The 19,932-nt window shown below is 35.4% G+C and overlaps 1 non-coding gene and 1 pseudogene across 1 annotated transcript; both read left to right on the top strand.

The window, feature by feature from the left end:
• The window catches only part of LOC139870519 (UDP-glycosyltransferase 76H1-like), a 56,299-nt pseudogene extending 47,032 nt beyond the window's left edge, over positions 1–9,267 (top strand).
• LOC139873942 (small nucleolar RNA R71) lies at positions 3,450–3,556 on the top strand. The gene has a single exon (XR_011767652.1). It is a non-coding gene; the product is annotated as a small nucleolar RNA R71 (small nucleolar RNA).
• Positions 9,268–19,932: the final 10,665 nt, after the last annotated feature.

Raw genomic sequence — 19,932 nt, 5'->3', positions numbered from 1 at the left:
TCATGGAGTACTTCAAGATTAGGATTTTAAAGTCTAGAAAGATGGTCAGTCGCGAGATTTTCGGCACCTTTCTTGTCCCGGATCTCGATATCAAATTCTTGCAAGAGCAAGACCCATCTTAGCAATCGAGGTTTGACATCCGGTTTAGAGAAAAGGTATTTCAATGCCGAATGATCGGTGAAGACAATTGTCTTCGATAGGACAAGATATGATCAGAATTTGTCAAAAGAAATGACGATAGCAAGTAGCTCTTTTTCCATTGTTGTGTAGTTCAATTGGGCTCCTTGTAAATTCTTGCTTGCATAATAAATGGGTTGAAAATGTTTCTCAACCCGTTGGCCCAAAACTGAACCAACTGCAAAATCCGATGCATCGCACATTAGCTCGAATGGTAATGACCAATTTGGAGCTATAATTATTGGTGCGTTAACAAGTTTTTGTTTTAAGATCTTGAATGCCTTAGTGCATTCACTCGTGAAAACAAAGGGTGCATCTTTTTCGAGAAGTTTATTCAATGGCGTTGCAATTTTTGAAAAATCTTGAATGAATCGCCGGTAAAACCCGACATGCCCGAGAAAACTTCTCACACCCTTCACATTTGAAGGAGGTGGAAGGTTGGCAATGACGTCAACCTTTGCTGGATCCCCCTGAATACCAACAATTGAGATTTTGTGCCCTAAGACGATGCCTTCTTTAACCATAAAGTGGCATTTTTCCCAATTAAGCATTAAGTTCGATTTCTCACACCATATAAGCATTTTTTCCAAATTTAGAAGGCATGAATCGAAAGTGTCACCGAAAACTGAAAAGTTATCCATGAACACTTCCATGCAATCTTCAATCATATCGTGGAAAATAGCCATCATGCACCTTTGGAATGCTGCTGGTGCATTACATAGACCAAAGGGCATTCGACGGTATGAAAAGGTGCCATAGGGACACGTGAAGGTAGTCTTTTCTTGGTCCTCGGGGGAGATGAGAACTTGAAAGTACCCCGAAAAACCATCTAGGAAACAATAAAAGCTATTTCCCACTAGTCTCTCTAACATTTGATCAATGAATGGTAGCGGAAAATGGTCTTTTCTTGTGGCATCGTTTAACTTATGATAATCTATACAAACTCGCCACCCGGTCACAGTTCGTGTTGTGATAAGCTCGTCCTTATCATTTGTGGTAACAGTTATGCCACCCTTTTTAGGAACACAATAGACGGGCTTATCCACGAACTGTCTGAGATTGGGTAGATTAGACCTGCATCTAGCAATTTAATGATCTTCTTCTTAACAACATCTTACATATGAGGATTTAGCCTCCTTTGACGTTGCACCACTGGTTTGGAATTTTCTTCCATTAAGATCTTGTAAGTGCAATAAGAAGGACTAATTCCTTTTATATCATGAATTTTCCATGCAATAGCCAGTTTGTGGGCCTGTAACAAGGAAACAAGACGTTCTTTTTCATGTTTAGAAAGGAGTGAGGAAATAATTACCGGAAGCTTCGAATCCTCCTGAAGGAAAGCGTACTCAAGATGATCAGGGAGTGGCTTAAGCTCCAAAATTGGAGGTTCCTCAATTGAGGGCTTACTCTGGTAATCGCTATCCTTATTCAGTTGTTCTAACTCTTCCTCAGTTGGTTCATACCCATTTGCCATCAAAGTGGCCACCACATCCATTTCTTCAACAGAAAGTTCTTCATCTCCACTTGCAAAATCGTATACACCTGTTTCATCCGATTCGGGAAATTCCTGAAAGAACTCATAATGCGAATCTATGCTTTGCATAAAATAACAAGTATCATCTGAAGATTCAGAATATTTTAATGACTTGTCAATTGCAAAAGTCGCTCTGGCTTTACCAATTCTAAGGGTCAACTGCTGATCATAAACATCAATGACACATCTAGCAGTATTTAAAAATGATCGACTCAAAATAATTGGTATTCTGTCATCAACTTCCATGTCTAAAACCACAAAGTCTGCCGGAAAAATCAGATTTCCGGTCTTAACTAACATATTCTCTATTATTCCTCGAGGGAATTTTATAGAGCGATCAGCTAGTTGAATAGCCATTCGTGTGGTTTTGAGTTCCCCAGGGGCTAATTTAAGGTAAATTGAATAGGGAATCAAATTGATACTAGCCCCCAAATCGGGTAATTCCCTCATACAATCAAGGTCACCCATTAAACAAGGAATAGTGAAACAACTCGGATCTTGAAGCTTTTCGGGAAGTGTGTTGGACACCAGTGCTGAACATCTAGCATTTAAAGTGACCAATGGAACTCTTTCCATCTTCTTGCAGTTGGTGAGCATGTCCTTCAAGAATCGAGCATATTTAGGCATACCTGCAATAACATCAATAAAAGGTAAATTTACGTTAACTTTCGTGATGAGCTCCATGAATCATGACTTCTCTTCCTCGAGCTTCTCCAATCTTTGTTTTCTTGGGAATGGGAGCGGTGGTTGATACACTTTAACAACCAGTTTGACTCGCACCGTGTCTTCTTGACTTTCCATGTGCTCTTTGTCAACACCTTCAACCACATTTTCTGGCTCCTTATCTTTCTCCGGTTCATTCACACTACCTGGTACATTCTCTTTCGTTAATGGAACATGAAAGTCAGAGACTTCTGGCATCCTTGTGGATCATAGGTTACCCCACTTCGGGTGGTGATAGCTTTTACTTGCTCGTTTCGGGGATTAGATTGCGTGTTGCTTGGCAATTCCCCCGGTTTTCTTTCGCTTAACAATTTAGCAAGATTACTCATTTGTTGTTCCAATACTTGAATGGAAGATTGTTGGTTTCTAAATTGTTGCTCATTCTTCTCATTCGTTTGGCTTATATTGGTGACAAGTTGAGTTTGCGATGCAATTAACTTCTCCAACAAACTCTCCATATTTGACTTTTTCTCTTCATGTTGGGGTTTTTGATAAAAACCCGAAGTTTGTTGTTGGAACCCACTACTTGACCCTTGCTGGAAATTGGAATTTTGGCCTTGAGGGTTGTAAGGGTTATTGAAGTTTCGGTTGAATTGGGCCCGTCCTTGAAATTGATTATTGTTCCTTTGGCTTATGAAAGCCATTTTTTCTTTCTGGGCCATCGTTAAACCTGCATCACAATCTTTTCCTAAATGTAAGCCACCACAGTATTCACACCCCACCTTCATTCCATGGATTTCCTTGGTGATCTTTTCCATGTTTCAAGCAACACCATCTATCTTCACGCTAAGCGAAACCAATGTCATCATAAGCACCGGTGCTTGAGACTTGAGCATGACGGGTCATGGGTCTTTCTTAATGCCATTCATGAGAATATTCGACTTGCTTTTCGATTATCTCATAAACGTCTTGCTCAGTTTTGTCCATGAGTAAACCTCCTGCTGCTTGATCAATGGAAATTTGGGTTGTAACATCACAACCCTTGTAAAAGATTTGAACCTTTTGGAAGGTATCCAAACCATGGTTTGGACAACCTCTTAACATCTTTGAAAATCAATTCCAAGCTTCATACAAGGTTTCCAACGTCTTTTGACAAAATTGTGTTATTTCTTGTTGGAGTCTTGCGGACTTGGAAGTTGGAAAGAATTTTTTTAGAAATTTTTCTAACATACCATCCCAAGTGTCAATTGTACTCTCGAGCAAAGAATCTAACCAACTTCGTGCTTCCCCGTGGAGTGTCCAAGAGAAAAGTCTTAAAAATATGGCTTGATCGGTGTCCGCTTGAAGCTTGAATAGAAGACATATCTCTTGAAAAAGACAAATATGCTCATTAGGATCTTCATTTGGTCCCCCACCAAATTGGCATTTGCTGTTTATCATCTGGAGAATAGGTCCTTTTATTTCAAATCTTGCCTCACCCGTGGGCGGAGTAATTGCGCTGCCCTGACCGGTTCGGGTGGCCCTCATTTTGGCCGCCATCGATGGTTTTGGAATTTCATCCGCCATTTCAAAAATTGGTGGATCAGTGGGTTCTCCTTTTAAATAACGTGGCTTGGTTGTACTTGATGATTCTGAATAAAAGCTTTCTTGTTTTGATGAAGATTCAAAAACTTCAAGTACTTCTTTTGGTATTCTTCCAAGCTTTCTGTCTGGTTCCGTAAGTGGTGTAAGTAGCGGAGAATCTGAATTTCGGGTATGTGGCATATGCAACCTAAAATCTGTCAATCACACAACTAACAAAACTATTAAACGCACCGATTCTATAAGTTTAAAAATCAAAGACTATTAATAATTTAAAAGAATTAAGAAACTACTTAATCACAAATTAGTTAATAATTCTATTTTGATACAAAACTGTCCCCGGCAGCGGCGCCAAAAACTTGATGTGCAAATCGTGTCTTATAATTTATATTAGGAAAAATACCGGTTATTAGAACTATTACACAACTACGGGCAGTGTACCCGATCGTGTAGTAGTATAGATAATGGTTTAGTCTGTGCATCGTTCCAAGGACAGTTGTATGAGTCAAACTATAATTATAAACTATATTATGATTAACTAAGTAAATGAAACTAAAGGTACAAGATAATTTGTTTTTGCCTTTTAACGATGGGCTAATCAAGACAAGTTCTAGTTTACAAGTAAAAGAAATGTTTTTGGTATTTTTGGTTTTAAACAATTGTAAATAAAGCAAGTAAGATAGTTTGATTTAGATCAAAGAGACGAAATGTTCATCGAGATCTTTTACCCTCGGTATTAGATGTAAGTTTTGATATTAAGGCCCGATTGAATGATTTTGTGTGTAAGTTACCTATTAAATTCACCAAGAGTTCTCTTTAGTAAATATGCAAACACAATTACAAGATCAAGGGTTCCCTTTTCACTATAGTTCTTGTATTTGTAATCAGATAACTTAGCTAGTTCTAAGTCTTGAAACTTGACTTCTATGTTCATAGTTATCAATAATTGTACAAGCGTTCGTTGCATACAATTCATCCCTATATCGTCTAATCATTTGAATCTAATTTACCCCCTTGGTCCGGTTTAGTAAACAATCAATCTAAGACAAGTTGGTTGTAAATCAATATGATAAATCAACAAGAGTTCTCTTTATCAACAACATATCAATTAACTAGATACAAATGATTTTAACATCAATAAGCATGTTCTTGATTCAAGCTTAAAACTATCACACATAATACATACAATCAATAAGTTTACATCCAATACCTTGGTTATTAATCTAGACAAACATTATGGAATTAGCCAACAATCATGCTTGAAAACTTAAACAAAACAGTAACAAAGATAGAATTCATTATAATACAAGATTGACCTTTTAGGAGTAATCTTGGATGAAGCTCTTGAATGATCCTCGATTCTTCAATGATTTGAGTACATAGATGCACTTTGATAAGCCCAAGAATTACTTTGATTCGTATGTTTTAGTCTCAGAACAGAAAAAGAAACTGGTACCCTCTGAAATGAAGCTGGATATGGAATTAAATAGGCTGAACAGTAGCTGGAAAGTGGGGTGCGCCAAGCGCACCAAAGAGAGTGCGCTGTGCACACAGTTCACCTACTACCCTTTTGCTTTACAGCTCGACATCGCACGTTCAAATTTGTTGTGCTGGTAAAGTGCGCGAAGGGGTGCGCTGAGCGCACAGTAGTGCGCGACGCGCACTTTGCTTGGCGCACTTTGGTTTTGCTTGGGAAATCCTCTGATCAAAATATGACATTGTGCGCTGCGCGCACCCTCAGTGGTGCGCTGAACGCACCTCACTGTTCTTGGATTTTCTTGTCTTGGTTTCGATCTCTGAGCAGTATCACCCATTTTCTTAAATGTTTCTTCAAGTTTACAATGACTTTAGACTAGATTACAATAATATAAAATACAAACGGAAATACAATACATTCATATGAAATGAACATCAATAGGACTCGATATTGCGACTAAAGATATATCTAATTTGAGCAATATCAGTCACCGACTTGTGGCACATACCAACATAATACTCACGATGTGGCATCGAAGACCCACATCGCACCCGAGTAAATAAACTACATACATACATGTATAAATATTCCACTCACCTCGATTACTTGAAGAAGCGTAACTCGCAAACTTGAACTTCTTCCACCGACTACACGTATATCACCTACGGAAATCATACATACAAATAAGCTACAACTTAAGCTTATTCAACTTAAAACATCACAAGTGTAATTTCGACTAATTACACTTGGCCAACTTTGACTAAGTCAAATCTCGCCCGAACTTCTCATAATCACAATCAACTTGTGATTATGTTCCAATAACATCTTTTAAACAAGGTTTGATCAACCAATCTCCCATTTGGACTCACGACCCGCCCAAATTGACCTAAAGTGTAATTTACACCTTTTTGCACTTTTAACGATACTCGAAAGTCCAAAACTAACGAGACCACTTCCCGCATTCTCGAAATACCTAAATACACCTCTTTTAGTCTTTGAACGCATTTTAATTCGACATTTACATAAAATCCCATTTTGACCTAAAATCGAGTCAAAACACTCATTTTACATACTTACACTTCAAATCACTTTCAACAAAAGTTAATTGGTGATTTAAACTCCTAAACATGTTTACCAACTCACCAATTTCATCATCCAACCCTAAACCCACTAAAATGGTTTTCCTCACCATTTACTAGTTCAAATCTTCAATTTAACAACTACTGGGGTTTTGCTCAAGATCATACAATCAAAAGTCCTAAATATAAACATGAACACAAAAACGAAATTCAGAGTTTGGGCTTACCACTAGTATCAACTTGTAGCTAAGAACGAGGAGAACAACGTTTCTTCTTGCTCCAAAGATCGAATCACGAATCTTCACACCCAATTTACACTTTGAATCTAGGAAGGTTTTAGGATTTGAGAGAAAAGAGAGAAAGAAAAGAGAAAATAAAATGAAATAAAGGGATAAGGTTAGGTGGTTATGAGCTGGTCACGACGCGAAAAGACCAAAATGCCCCTAAATCCCCTTTTTAAAAGCTGAAACGGATCAGACATGCAGACAGGTCACGGCGCGACCCAGTGCTCCGCGGCGCGGTGTTTAAGGTAAAACTTCGAACTAATTAAGTGCCCTCCTGATCTTGATTTGCTTGCATTCTCGCGGCGCAGACCAACATGTATTTTGTCCAATTTTCTGTTAACTAGTCCAAGACTCGTAGCATGACTCGTACCCTTCATACTCGCTTCGTATATACACTTAAACACAACTACGATAACATGTTCGGTCCTATATCTTACATACACTACTCACGCCTTCATACCATGCATATACTTATACATGTATACATTCTCATGTATATATATATCTCGTGTACTCCATATACATAACGTATATTTATCAATATATACATCTAACATCTTCATGTACATATTTACACATATAATACACTCGCTACGTACACTTTACGCCCGAGATAATTATTCGAAATATCCGGGTCTTACAATATATATATATATATATATATATATATATATATATATATATATATATATATATATATATATATATATATATATATATATATATATATATATATATATATATATATATCACAAATCAATAATCACATATAAATTAAATTTTATAAATAGATAAAAGAATAAAAGGTATTAAAAAACAAGGGAAAGAGTTTCAAAAAAAAAACATTTTGGTTTCATATAATGAAATTACAATGAGATGAAATGAGATGAGTGGACTTTAGAACAATGTCAATTGTATTTTCTGAAAAATGTTTAAGTTGCAACATTATTAATTGAACTAGCTTCATATTTAATGTTAGCTATTTTTTATTGTAATATTCATAATATGTAATGTGTATTGTTCTGTAGTCTCATTGAAGAGATTATTTGTCCATTAGCACAATTTATATTTTCTAAATGTTAGTTTTATCTTTAAATTATTATAAGGTAAATTTTACAGAATTTATATTATTTTTAAAAATATTTTATTAAAAATAATAAATATAAGTAAAATTGAGAATTAATTATACATATTACTTATTTTTTAATATAAACAATTATTTTAAAACTTCGACACTTTTCTATTAGGTAGTATGTAACATATATTTCTTTCTGTTTACCCGGATCTGACTATATGAATGAAAATGATGGTAATTTCTTTTATGCGAAAAGATTTTGTGATGCAGGAGATTGTTCCTAATTATGATCCCCTAAGATACAAAGATCTACCATTCTCAAACTTGCCCATAGAAGATTGGAGAGAAATGGGTGAGATTTTTGCCCAACTTTCACACCCATCGGCCATTATATGGAACACTATCAACTTTCTTGAGCATAAAGCGTTAACTCAAATCCACGATCTTTATCAGGTTCCAATTTTTGCAGTTGGGCCTCTACACAAAATGACACGAAGCCCAAATACTAATTTTCTTAAAGAGGACACCAATTGCATAATCTGGCTAGATAATCAAGCGCCCAAATCTGTGATCTACATAAGTTTTGGAAGCATAGTTACTTTGGACGCGAATGTGCTAACTAAGATGGCGTGGGGACTAGCAAATAGCAAGCAGTTGTTTTTATGGGTGGTTAGGCCTGGTTCAGTACGTGGATATGAATGGCTTGAGTTTTTGCCAGAGGGGTTCGTAGAGGAAACTAGAGGTCGGGGTTTAATTGTGAAATGGGCTCCACAAAAGGTGTGTTGGCCCATTTTGAGGTTGGTGGATTTTGAACTCATTGTGGTTGGAACTCAACGTTGGAGAGCATTTCAGAAGGGATTCCGATGATATGCCAACCAAGTATTGCAGACCAATGGGTGAACACGCGTTATGTGAGTCACGTGTGGAAGATTGGGCTCGAATTGGAGTGTTTTGAGAGGGCGGAAATTGAAGAGATTATCAAAAAAGTAATTGTGGATGATGAAGGAAAGGAAATGAAAGTTAGAATTAATGAGATGAAGGAAATGGTTAAAGAATTAATGGATACCGCTAACAACTATTTGCCTAAAAAAGCAAGTAAAGGGGTTGTTTACGCTTCTGATTCATCCAACTGCTGCTGGAATTCCATCGGCAACTGGAAAGCTTCATCAAAAATTTTACATGCGAAGAGATCGAGTAGGAAAGGAAAAGGCGTTGAGGAACCAAGTGGGATTAATTGTGTGACATGTGGTAGTAGAAGATCAAAATTGAGTAAGAAGTCATCGTCGTCTAGGAATAGCAAGAAAAAGGAGGTGAGCCAATTGATATCGGAAAACAGTATTGGAGTAGAGGAATTCGGCACCAATCTTGGTCTAAAATGGACCAAGAAAGATATGTAAGTGTCTTTTTCTCTGTTCGTATCTTCTGTTTATTAATGAAGATTATCTCCTTAAACATTCGTGGGTTCGGGTCCGGGAAAGAAAGTAAATTTGGTGATGCTAAAAGCTTATGTTTCGTAGAAAGGCCCTCTATTCTAGCGTTGCAAGAAACGAAATGTCATAAACTAGTCGACAATTGGTTATTCGGGCTTTGGGGTTCTATTGATTGTGGGTATGTTCAAAAAGAAATGGTTGGTAAGTCGGGCGGACAATTATTAATTTGGGATAAAAACATCTTCGAGGTTTCTAGTGAGTTAATTGGAGACTTTTTTATTGCTATACGGGGAAAATGGAAAAAGTCGGGTAATGAATCGATTATTGTCAATGTGTACGGTCCGCATGATGAAGCTAACAAATGTAAATTTTGGGATTCGATGGACAAGATTTTGTGTATTGATGGTGTGTCGTGGGTCATTTGTGGGGACTTTAACGAGGTTAGAGATAAGTCGGAAAGATTGAATTGTGAATTTTATGATAATCGGGCTAAGAGGTTTAACGAGTTCATTGACAGAAATAGTTTAGTGGACATTCCTTTGGGTGGGAGGAAATTTACTAGGGTTAGTGATGATGGGATGAAAATGAGTAAGCTAGATAGATTCTTGGTTTCAGACGACTTTCTTAAACTTTGGACCGATCTAAAAGTGGTGGCTTTAGATAGAAGTGTATCGGACCACTGTCCTATTTCGTTGTCGGATGGTGAGGTAGATTTTGGGCCTAAACCGTTCAAAATCTTTGATGATTGGTTCGTGGTTGAGGGTATTGACAAGGTTATTGCCGATTCTTGGTCTGGTCCAATGGGGGGTAACCGGAAAGATTGCGTTTTCCGTAACAAGTTAAAAAGATTAAAAGGTGACCTTAAAGAATGGAGTAAAGTTCACTTTGGTAAGCTTGATAGTGAGATTGAGTCGGTTAAAAAGGTAGTAACGGATCTTGAATTGAAAGCTGAAGTAGGTTGTTTGAATGATGAAGAGCGAGCTAAATGGCTAACCTCGAGAAAAACATGGATGGAAAAGGAAAAAATTAAGACAGGGATGCTAAAGCAGAAAGCTCGTGTTCGATGGATGACTGATGGAGACGAAAACTCAAAATATTTCCATAATTCCTTAAAGAGAAAATATAATAAAAACAACATCCGGGGGATTAATGTTAACGGGTCTTGGTGTGAAAATCCTAATACAATCAAAGAAGTTGCTTTCAACCATTTTAAGAGCATTTTCGAGGTGCATAATTCGGATGGACCAAGCCTTGAAGGGCTGTTTTCTGAATCGATTTCATCAGCGGATAATGAGCTCTTAGAAGCTCACTTCACGGAAGAGGAAATTTGGGAATCGGTCAAATGTTGTGGTAGTTCGAAGGCCCCGGGACCGGATGGGTTCAACTTTGGTTTTTTCAAAAAGTTTTGGTCCATAATCAAAGATGATTTGATAGGTGCAATCAACTGGTTTTGGGTTTTTGGTGAGTTTTCAAAGGGTTGCAATGCTTCTTTTGTTTCCCTTATTCCGAAGAAATCGGATCCGCTGAGTTTTAGTGATTATCGTCCGATTAGTCTTATATGCAGTTATTATAAAATTATCGCGAAAATGTTGTCCTTGAGAATTCGTAAAGTGGTACCTCGTCTTATAGGGATGGAACAAAGTGCGTTTCTTGGGGGTAGATATATTCTTGATGGTGCGTTAGTTGCTAATGAAGTAGTCGAAGATCTTAAAAGAAACAAAAAGCACGGCCTAATTTTTAAGGTAGACTTCGAGTGAGACGACCCGACCCAATCCATAGGGACGAATACAATAACATATGATAACATTGCGAGGTACTTGACCTCTATATGATACATTTTACAAACGTTGCATTTATTCTTAAAAGGCAAACTATCATTACATCAATATTTGACATTTTCGTCTAACATTTCATAATATCCAAATGACCTAATCTGTCATTTACTTATTTATATTCTCTATTGAACTCCAATGACTCGAATGCAACGTCTTTGTATCATGGCTTAAAAGGTCCCAAGTAGTATCCTTAACATGAGCTAATGCACAGCGGAAGACTTAATTCATACCTGAGAATAACATGCTTTAAAACGTCAACATAAAGTTGGTGAGATATATAGGTTTGATGCTAGCAGCGTTATAACAATGGAACACAAGATTTCATATATAAACATTTTAATAAAAATATTCTAAGTGGTTGAGCACTTGGTAACCATACTTAACATTTAATCACGTCGCATATTCCCTTTATTATGAAATCTTACTACACCGTACCAAGGTGTAGTCACGAAACGAAGTACTGTGCAACCGTTGAATACTGGTCGTCCAGTCCGGTTGGGGTTGTCAGGCCCGATAGATCTATCAACAGGATTCGCGTTTACAATACCGCTGTAAATATTAGTTACCAAGCTACAGGGAAGTATGCCAGTGGTACAACTCAACGTAGAATATATTTTTCAGTTACTTGTGTCCATAGCGTAAAACATAAAATACATGTATTCTCATCCCGAAATATTTAGAGTTTAAAAGTGGGACTATATACTCACTTTTGTCTTGAAGATATGTAATTTCGACTTGGTCTCCGATTGATATCACGAACCTATCCATATATAATATATCAATACCTTTTCTTTTTAAACAATCGTCACATATATATACTTATAATACTTTTAATACTTTTAATAATTCCTTAGTCCGTAGTTAGCAGTCCGATGTTAGTAATTCAATTTTAATGGTTCATATTTAGTTGTTTAATAAACCCCCAATGAAATAAATAAAACCCCCATCGTATATGTATTGGTCGAGATTAATCTTGACCCATGGTACCGGTGTTGTCAAATGACGTGTTGCGTACATAAAGTACCGGTGTTGTCAAATGACGTGTTGCGTACAATCATGGGATCTTATGATTAATCTTCTCGTATTGTTTACGGGTGATCCTGAACCATATAAAATTAAATTATGAGTACATATGTATAAAATATCATGTTACTTTAGGGAGATGTGATTTATTTAATTTTCTCCAATTATTTTCGTGGCTAAACTAGTCTTGGATATCCGATTTTGTTTTGGTCATAATTTCTTCGTTACAACTCCGTTTTCGTTGATTCAACTTTCCACTTCCTTGGATCGAGTCCCTCTTTAAGAATATGAACTGTAAATACCTTAGTTTGTATTCGAAATCATAGGTCATAGGTCAAATTTTGGTGAAACTTATGAAGTTAATCATTTTTGTTACAAAAACATCATTTAATGACCATTTTTCTAAAAATACTTATACTATGAATTAAATCATGAACTTTTTATGTGTTAACATATTCATAAGAAATATCATTTTTCCAGAATATAAACCTCCAATTCAAAGTTCAAGATGGTTTTTAATTATCCAACCCAAAACAGCCCCCGGTTGCACTCCGACGTCATAAAAACAGTTTTTTAAGGTATTCTTTGAAAAACCAAGTTATACCTTGTTAAATTAGCATATATTTAAGTTATATTACAGGTCTTGAAGTATTTTAAAAGTTAAGTTAGAAGGATCTATTTAGTTTGCAAACAAGTTTGGAATCATTCAAACTATGTTTTTGTTGTTAAAATTGTATACCATACAATAAGATAGCTATATATATATGAATCGAATAAGGTTATGAACAAAGTTACTACCTCAAGTTACTTGGACAAGATTGCTATAAAAGAGGAGTAAAAACCTAGAACCAAAAGAGTGATGAAATTGGATGAAAGATTGGAAGCAACTTAAGACATAAACTTGAATTGAAAGTTGTATTTTTGTAGTGTTTTTGTTGATCTTTTTATGGTGGTGTTTAAGGTGATTCTTGAGAGGATTTTTGCTGGAGTTCTTAGAGAGACATGAGGCTAGTAAGTGTGTGTGTTTAGCTAGAGAAATTATGTTCCAAAAATTGAAAATGGATGCATGTATTTATGGTGGTGTAAAAGGTGTATAAATTTGTAATTTTGTGAAAAGATCTTTTAATCATGTGAAATTGTCATACTAAATAACAAAAGTAGTTACCTTATACATAAGGCATGAACAAGGGCTGGTTGGTGGTGATTTGATGTGTATATACCAATAGTAAATATGTATAGAAGCTAGGTATGATACGAGTACATATACTCTAGATATACGTATAGAAATCTTGTGAAAAATGGAATGAGGATTCAAATATAGCTATCTTTTGTGAATATACTTATATTGTTTTATGTATTTAAGTCTTTAAAAGTGATTAAATACATTATATATACGATATATGTATAAACATTATAGGTCGTAAGTATTTATGTCAAATAACGTTACGTATAGTTATCGTTTTGAAAGCTTAAGTTAGTAGTTTCAAAATATACTTATAACTTATTGTTATTAATACAAAATGAGATATTTAAACATCCTTAAATCATGTTAAATATGTATATATACATATATATACACAAACGTATAATTAACATATATTGTATAGTTCGTGATATCATCGGTCAAACTAGACGGTTAAACGTTATGTAAAACTCTTTTCAAAATCATAAATCTCAACAATTTAGATTGCTTATCATGTTGGTAAGTTTTAATTTATGTAAATATTAATCTTATAAGTGTAAAACGATCGGAAAAATCCGGGTCGTTACAGTACCCACCCGTTAAAGAAATTTCGTCCCGAAATTTGGTAGAGGTTGTCATAAATAACAATAGGAATGTTTTCATGACGAATATGAGGTATTAATAGAGTTTTATCATTATTGGAAGATATGGATAAAACGATTCGGTCATGTGAAGCGCACGAGTGAAGCTATCACAAAAGAATGAAATGAGTGAATATAGAATTGTTTTAACCGATGTCGAGATTAGGATTGATTTCCAGAATTTAAGGGATTTAAAGAAAATCTTATGTAATAAGATTTGGTTCTTCGATGATTTAGAAAACAGGATCTCCTTTGATTTAATGCGATAATCTGTTTCGATTTCTTTGTCGGATATTTCACTATAAATCCATCTCCTTCCCTTTCTTACTTCCATACCTCACATCTCTTACTCTTCCTCCTCTAATTCATACCTTAAGGTATCCTTTAAAATGCTTCATCCCGTTCTGATTTTTGTTATACTTCTAACTTTCATATCTTTCATTCTTCTCTTTCATCTACCGCTAGAAAAATCTATTCACTTTTATGATTTTCTTGGAATTATAATGTTTCTAATTCTCCCGTGTCTTTACGTCGCCATACGTATTGATACACATGGTTTGTAGTTTCTGGGTGGTTATTGGGTTTGATATCTTTCCTTATATTTCGATGCTCCTGCTTCTGTTTTCCATAATCATTGTCATCCATAGTTAATACTCTCTCCTATTTGCTGTAATCTATACCCCAATTTCTATTTTGGGACTTTGTCCCTTCGTTTCTTCTTCCCGTCCTTGAGTCAAGCGATCAATAGTTCGAAATTCGTAGGTATAAAATTCGGAATGAACATAGCTAATGCTCTAAGAAAGGAATGGTAATGGCACGATTTTGATTTGTCAAATTACCAGAATATCCAGGAAAATAGAACTATCAAGATGATTTGTTCTTAATATGTTTCGGAATTGGATAGAATGTAAAAGTCGTGTAACATGGCACATGATGACGGTACTGTGAATCATCATATTCCATTAGAAACTTAACATGACTTACTGTAATATAATGAAGTTGATCAAGTTTCATTATATTATACTAGTTCATGCATCAGTTCCCAACACTGCTTCAGAACATTCCTATTTTAAACTTGAAGGATTTAGAAACTAACACAGTTTCCTTTATATTGTAACGCAGATATTACAGAGAGATAAATGATTTCAGATAAGGATAGTGGTGAAAATATCTTCAGAAATATTGAGGATATTTATAATGAAAGATATGATAATATCTTGGAATTTCTAATGTCGAAGGATGATGATGAAGATTGACCCGTAAGGGTTTAGATTCAGAAGCAAGGTGTTTGCTACAGAATCGTCATAATTCTTTATGTACAAGTTTAGTCCTTGTAACTTGTTCAGAGTCTCCTTCATGGTTTGTTCAATCCGGTTTTCAGTACCAATTTTCTATCGAGCGTTCCTAACACTTCCTTCTTTTATCATCAACATTTGGTCATTAAGACCTTCTACAACATGCTGCTTCGTCAGTATTTTCAAAGTTATCGGATCTGGGTCATTGGTTATCAAACCAAGATGGTTTAAGGAGAATTGTATTTTTAGATGATTAAACGCTGATGGTAATATGATGGAATATAAAAGGTTCTCCGGTAACGATGGCGAAAGAACAACGTATATATATATATATCGAGATTGTAATAAGAGTAGTCTTACTGAGATATCGAAGTGGAGCTGTGACAAAATTAGTTAATTGAAAAGGAATCGCGTGATTGTTTTTGCTAATGGATGATAAGGAATTCGATGCGGATACGTTTTAACTATAACTTCGAGTTCAAAAATTTTTAGGTGCATAACTGTATGCATAAATCTTTATTCCGTAGACGAGGTGCGGCTGGTTGAACTTCTCGATCGAGATGTTTTCAAGAATCATGAAAAGTTGTGAATGCGAATTGTAATCGTCAAGATACAAATGAGGTTTAAAATAGAATCAAGTGGCAAACTTGAAGGATTGTTTAGTTTCATATGTAATAATCATCATTTTAACTCATTTTTAATTGTCCAAAGTTAGCAGTCCAATAGTCCGATTGTCCAATGGTTCAATAAATTCATATATGAACTAAATATATAATATTCGAATTACTTAATACGTATCGTGACCCGTGTACTGGTCTCGGTGTCGATCACAACTCAAAGTATATATATATTTTGGAATCAACTCCGACCCTGTATAGCCAACTCCCACCTTCACATATAGAGTGTCTATGGTTGTTCCGAAATATATATATAGATGGATCAATATGATAAGTCGAAACCTTGTATACGTGTCCCGTTATTTAAAATGCGTAAAATAAATAAATATATATCATGACCCATTATACAACGTGTTGTCTCAGAATTAATCCGACGTGTTGTTGTACATGTGTCCCGACGGTATGTAAAGTACAGAAATTAAAATTGCAAGAATGTAAATTGCGATAAATTAAATATTAATCAGTTAGCTGGGAACAGTTAGCCGGAACAGTTAGCGTGTAATCCTATCACAATTTCAATTAATTAATTCATCTGTTTCTAACAATTTTTATTTTGCCAATGTTTCTTCATTATGCCACTTGTTAGATTCGGATAGGTAAAAATCCAAATATGAAATTTAAATGGAAATGGTTAATCTGGGGTGAACGGATACGTATATCGGTAATTGTAAGTAGGATAATAAATGATCGTTGAATCAGATTCGAAGAATGTACAGTGTAACTTGTTAATGTGAATTCTAAATATTCCTTGGGTACTACCCACCCGTTAAAATATTTTCATCATTAACAGTTTGTACGAATGAAATTTTTAATTACAATCTTTATGAAAATATATTTGCATATATATTTTCTTCGGAGGTAACTATGAATTTAATGAGTCAATAAAATATTCAACTCATTTGATTTATCGTTATTACTAGATTACATAATCTCCAAAACATTAGAGATTACATAATCGTCATGTCGAACGAAGAACGATACGTAAAGAAGAGGTAATCGGTGTAGAATGATATGTAGAACAAAGATCATATTCGAAGTTCAGATGATGATGTTGAGGTACGTGGTGCGGATGTGATTGTTGGTGGTGGTAATGATACGGTTGGTGTTGATGCTGATGATGTAGTTGACGTCGATGATGCTACTGGTACTGAAGATTGCGAGGTTGATGTTGTTAACGGTACTGGTTATGCTGCTGGTGCTGGTGCTGCTGCTGGTGTTTGTAACCTTCGCACCGTGTTCTCCAAAGCCGTCACACGAGCGCGAAGTTCGTTAATTTCTGCTAGTACACCAGGATGATTGGCGGTTGGAGTGAGCGAATGAACAAGATCCGAAATATGGGATAGGATATAATCGTGACGAGATACTCGAGAAATGAGAGAGAAAATGGTTTCTCGAACAGGTTCGCCGGTAAGTGCTTCAGGTTCGTCGCCAATGGGGCAATTCGGTGGGTGAAAGGGATCACCTTCTTCTTGTCTCCAATAATTTAGTATACTACGAACCCATCCCCAATTCATCCAGAATAGATGATGAGAAATTGGTTGATCCATTCCAGTGACGCTGCCTTCGGAGCCCGAATGGAAATCCATATCAGCGTAGCTGTCGGAGTCGGAGGAATTCGAACTGGACGCGGAGTTCATCTTGTACAGTCGGGGAAATGAATTTTTGGTTTGGAATAGATTATAGGAGTTGGGTTTGGTATTCTTCAATACATAATTTACATATGTATTTATAATACTCAAAATCCCGTGAATTACGGAGAATCTTTGAAATTCGTCAGGCAATGTCTATAGCAACAGATACGCTAGGATACGAATTTTGTCTATACACTATCGATGCACCAAATGCAGTAAGACGTGTCTAGACTTAAGAATACTAAGCAGGCAATTCTTAAGGATGATAAGCAGATGATTTTCGACTAGATATGATAAGCAAAACTTTTGACATGTAGACACGGTCAAATTCCAGACTCACTAATGCATCCTAACAACTACCAGTTAGACACACTAATGCAAGGCCTGGTTCGCTAAGACCAACGCTCTGATACCACATGAGACGACCCGACCCAATCCATAGGGACGAATACAATAACATATGATAACATTGCGAGGTACTTGACCTCTATATGATACATTTTACAAACGTTGCATTTATTCTTAAAATGCAAACTATCATTACATCAATATTTGACATTTTCGTCTAACATTTCATAATATCCAAATGACCTAATCTGTCATTTACTTATTTATATTCTCTATTGAACTCCAATGACTCGAATGCAACGTCTTTGTATCATGGCTTAAAAGGTCCCAAGTAGTATCCTTAACATGAGCTAATGCACAGCGGAAGACTTAATTCATACCTGAGAATAACATGCTTTAAAACGTCAACATAAAGTTGGTGAGATATATAGGTTTGATGCTAGCAGCGTTATAACAATGGAACACAAGATTTCATATATAAACATTTTAATAAAAATATTCTAAGTGGTTGAGCACTTGGTAACCATACTTAACATTTAATCACGTCGCATATTCCCTTTATTATGAAATCTTACTACACCGTACCAAGGTGTAGTCACGAAACGAAGTACTGTGCAACCGTTGAATACTGGTCGTCCAGTCCGGTTGGGGTTGTCAGGCCCGATAGATCTATCAACAGGATTCGCGTTTACAATACCGCTGTAAATATTAGTTACCAAGCTACAGGGAAGTATGCCAGTGGTACAACTCAACGTAGAATATATTTTTCAGTTACTTGTGTCCATAGCGTAAAACATAAAATACATGTATTCTCATCCCGAAATATTTAGAGTTTAAAAGTGGGACTATATACTCACTTTTGTCTTGAAGATATGTAATTTCGACTTGGTCTCCGATTGATATCACGAACCTATCCATATATAATATATCAATACCTTTTCTTTTTAAACAATCGTCACATATATATACTTATAATACTTTTAATACTTTTAATAATTCCTTAGTCCGTAGTTAGCAGTCCGATGTTAGTAATTCAATTTTAATGGTTCATATTTAGTTGTTTAATAAACCCCCAATGAAATAAATAAAACCCCCATCGTATATGTATTGGTCGAGATTAATCTTGACCCATGGTACCGGTGTTGTCAAATGACGTGTTGCGTACATAAAGTACCGGTGTTGTCATATGACGTGTTGCGTACAATCATGGGATCTTATGATTAATCTTCTCGTATTGTTTACGGGTGATCCTGAACCATATAAAATTAAATTATGAGTACATATGTATAAAATATCATGTTACTTTAGGGAGATGTGATTTATTTAATTTTCTCCAATTATTTTCGTGGCTAAACTAGTCTTGGATATCCGATTTTGTTTTGGTCATAATTTCTTCGTTACAACTCCGTTTTCATTGATTCAACTTTCCACTTCCTTGGATCGAGTCCCTCTTTAAGAATATGAACTGTAAATACCTTAGTTTGTATTCGAAATCATAGGTCATAGGTCAAATTTTGGTGAAACTTATGAAGTTAATCATTTTTGTTACAAAAACATCATTTAATGACCATTTTTCTAAAAATACTTATACTATGAATTAAATCATGAAATTTTTATGTGTTAACATATTCGTAAGAAATATCATTTTTCCAGAATATAAACCTCCAATTCAAAGTTCAAGATGGTTTTTAATTATCCAACCCAAAACAGCCCCCGGTTGCACTCCGACGTCATAAAAATAGTTTTTTAAGGTATTCTTTGAAAAACCAAGTTATACCTTGTTAAATTAGCATATATTTAAGTTATATTACAGGTCTTGAAGTATTTTAAAAGTTAAGTTAGAAGGATCTATTTAGTTTGCAAACAAGTTTGAAATCATTCAAACTATGTTTTTGTTGTTAAAATTGTATACCATACAATAAGATAGCTATATATATATGAATCGAATAAGGTTATGAACAAAGTTACTACCTCAAGTTACTTGGACAAGATTGCTGTA

Source organism: Rutidosis leptorrhynchoides, chromosome 10, assembly GCF_046630445.1.
Source record: "Rutidosis leptorrhynchoides isolate AG116_Rl617_1_P2 chromosome 10, CSIRO_AGI_Rlap_v1, whole genome shotgun sequence".
Taxonomy (NCBI): Eukaryota; Viridiplantae; Streptophyta; class Magnoliopsida; order Asterales; family Asteraceae; genus Rutidosis; species Rutidosis leptorrhynchoides.
Note: the sequence above shows the minus strand (reverse complement) of the source record. Positions and strands in the feature narration are given on the sequence as shown.